Genomic DNA, 3,676 nt, shown 5'->3' with positions numbered 1-3,676 from the left:
TGTCATCAACAAACTTTCTGAAGGTATGCTCTGCCCCATTAATGAAAATGCTGAAGAGGACGAGGATTGAGGGGAAGCTGTCTGTCCCATAGTGCCCTGGATTCTCCCACTTGAAATTTAAAATATAAGAGTGAGATTTTTTTTCCTTCGGTCCTCGGGTCACCCTCCTGATCATCATGATCTTTCAAATCTCATAATCCAGTAAAAAACTTTGCTAATAATTTGGGAGGTTTCAAGCCAAATGTACATAGTTATGCTTCTGTATGTTGGGCCCAAATGCCTCTGCTCCTACTTTTTGCCATTTTTTCACATAATCCTTGCTGGTAGAAGAGATACGCTAAGTACATGGGTGGTTTCAGCTCACCTCTACAGGTTCTTTATTTACTTTATGTGGAGTATCAAAGTATCTTTCACAGTATTAACCCACTTTATATGCAAGACTGCTTCCCTCTCCTATTCTTTCTTAAACAGAGAGTATCTAAAATGCAGAGAAATCAGTGACAGGCTTTGGTATTTTGACTTTTACCTCACACAAATCCTTGTCGACAGATTTTCCAATTGGCCTAGTTTTAGGCCTTCAAAGTATCAGTGTGACAACTGGCATTCAGAGCTCAGCATGTCCTGCAGAAGTCTGTGGCACCATCAGGATAGGAGACAACAGTCAGAGGTCAACATCTTTCTATGAGATTATTATTTTTCCTGAAAAAAATCCCAGAGTTAAAAATTTCTTTCTAATTTAAAAAAGATTAAAAAAACCCCAAAACACCAAAACAATAATGAAACAAAATCACAAAAGTTAAAATAATTTCAAAGGGAAAACCAACTGTCTATACCTTTAATGAGTATGATGCTATATAGACTCTATATAACTTTTTTTTTTTTTTGTATATTGTTAGACAAACTGTCTCGGGATTACTGACTCCAGCCTCTACAACTTCTTTTGTCAGTATTTGTAACTTTCATGTCTCTAGAAAACTGGGAGGACAAAATTCAGTCACCTGATTTATTGTATTTTTTTTAGTAGAATACAGGACTTTGAAAAAGAGTTAGCTTTAGTCTTGCTCTGCTTCCATTCAAATACATTTCAGTCTTTCTCCTTTATCTTTCTGGAAGCCCAGGACAAAGTGTATTAGTCTAATTTATCTTAATTTCCTTAATTCCATACAGAAACACCAAAAAATATTAGGTAATTGATAAGGATTGATAACAGTTTTGACAGAGAATTCATTCAAATACAAAATTATTATTTTTACTACTAGGAACTGCTTAAAATTGCAATGACAACCCAGTTTATCTCACAGAGAATGGTGCATGCTACACATAGTCTACGTGGTTGGACAGAATCTACTTTAAAGAATATATTCATCAACTGTATTAGCAACTAGTGACAATATGCCCAACTCCCACTGCAGCTGTGCATGAGGTAAAGAACATAACTGTTAAAGTAAATTAACCTTTTAATCTTGAATAGAATTGCTGATAGTTTTGTTATATGTACGCTGTAATTGTAATTATTGAACAGCAAGAAGTTGCTCACTCAGGTGGAATAATGGACAAGAATGAGCAGTTTTTTTAATGTTTCTTCCCTCCTCCCCTCAAAGTTTTCCATGCACAGGCATGTTTTCAGGTCCTGGAAACTTTGATTTTAATGTTTAACTTTGTCCATTTTTACTACTCCTGACAGGCATAGGAGTTCATGAAAATACACAGAATATCACTACACACAATACGCAACAAATGTTTAGGTCACAGTCATCTCAGGGTTCAAGAGACTTATGCATAAAATAAAATGCACATATATACAAAATTTTTGTTTTATTTGAAACTGGTAGGAGTTACGATTAAAAGTGTGACTTTTGACCCTGATCTCTCTGGAGTCAGATTCCAGAGCCCCCGGGATACCTGGATCTTAATTTTGAGGGATCCATCCACACTGGATGTACCCTGTAGCTGTTGGTCATACAAGTATATAATAGATAGGAGCAGTGCTTCAGAGGTAGAGGACCCCACACTCCCAGTTTCCAGTCTGTCAGTCTGTGATGCCCTGATGTTCCTAAAGTGACAGTCAGGCTCAAGTTTCCTGTTTCTTTGCTGAAGGGCTGGGTTTTCGAAAATCTCATGAACCTTAATTCTTGTTGGAATTGTCTTTTGGTTTCAAAAGGCAATCCATGGAAAAAAATCAGTTGTCATCAGTACTTTCAGTATCACGGCTTGAACAGCACATGTTTGCACCCATTTTCCATTTCTTTCCTCAGGAGAAGTTTTATTCTAGGATGCTTTCCTATGGGTTAGACACTTTTTTTTTTTTTTTTAATACAAAAATGCATCCTAACTGACTGAGGAGATCCTTGCCTGCAAACCACTGAATGAAGGAAAACGTATGAGATAGTGTTATAGAAGCTCTCAAATAAACAGATAACCACCAAAAAAAATTAAAATTTATTGTCAACACAATTAACTAACCCTCCACAACTATTCAATTACAGGTTCAAATATCTGTGAGAGGAGAACAGAAAAAAATTCCTAGGGTTTAAGGACAACCCAAATCACAGAACAATGTACTACATTATAGGGTGTAACAACAACCCAAAATGTTTTATCTCACACTTAACAAGTGAGGGCTCTCAGCTTTGAGGAGATCCTCAGGGCAGCATCCCAACCCAAGTCACCTCAAGGAGTTTCCCTGGATGAAATCCTGACCCAAGGGAAGAGTCCTCAACCACAGTGTACTGCTCTAGGGGAGGACTAGCTCAAAATGTCTCCCCCAGGGGACTCTATTTATACTCAGGCTGAATCTGACCTGTGGTCAGTAGGAGCTCCCATTAGTCCAAGGCCGCAACTACTGTGAAGCCCTGAGAGCAGGGGCAATCAATATCTGCTACACTTCAGCAGCCAAGAAGCCCTGTCTTCACTGGGTGGATGCCCCTGACACAGATAGCAGCATTCTGTGCATGCTCTGATTTTCTGTTTTTCTCTGTGTATCTGTTGTTTGTTTCTTGGAGACAGAATAATGGGTTACAATGAATATTTGGTCTGACACAGTAAAATTACTCATATTTTCTTACATTCAATTCTGGATTTGTGGGATTTGTCTACTGTTGTAGATGACTATTATTGACTCTGCTTTGGACTCACCATTTAGGGGCAAAGAGTTCTGTAAGAACAACACACTAGAGGGACCAAGAACTTTAGTCAAAACTTCACCAGAACAAAATCAACAGAGTATAGACTTTTCAATAATGAAATGCTTTCCAGTTTCTTGGTATCACAAATGAAAGAGTTTTCTACCAGACCCACAAGAGCTAGAAATAAACTTTACCTTTTGTAAGGAAGAGCTCCTGAAGATAAGAAAAGCTATGAAAAAGAAAACATAAATGTAAAAAATTCTGCACTGTTTTCCTGATTTTGATTGGGATGGAGTTATTTTCTTCCTAGTAGCTGGCATAGTGTTGTGGTTTGGATTTAGTGTGAGAATAATGTGAATAACACACAGTTTTAGTCGTTAAGGAGTATTTATACAAAGTCAAGGATTTTTCAGTTTCTCAAGCCCTGCCATCAAGACGGCTGGAAGGGCAAAAGAAGTTGTGAGGGGACACAGTCAGGTCAGCTGACCCAAGCTGGCCAAAGGAATATTCCACACCTCATGACATCATGCCCAGTACATAAACTGAGGGGA

Source organism: Athene cunicularia (assembly GCF_003259725.1).
Source record: "Athene cunicularia isolate RWA chromosome Z unlocalized genomic scaffold, athCun1 chrZ_part3, whole genome shotgun sequence".
Taxonomy (NCBI): domain Eukaryota; kingdom Metazoa; phylum Chordata; class Aves; order Strigiformes; family Strigidae; genus Athene; species Athene cunicularia.
The sequence above is the reverse complement of the archived record's forward strand: the minus strand, read 5'-3'. Positions refer to the sequence as shown.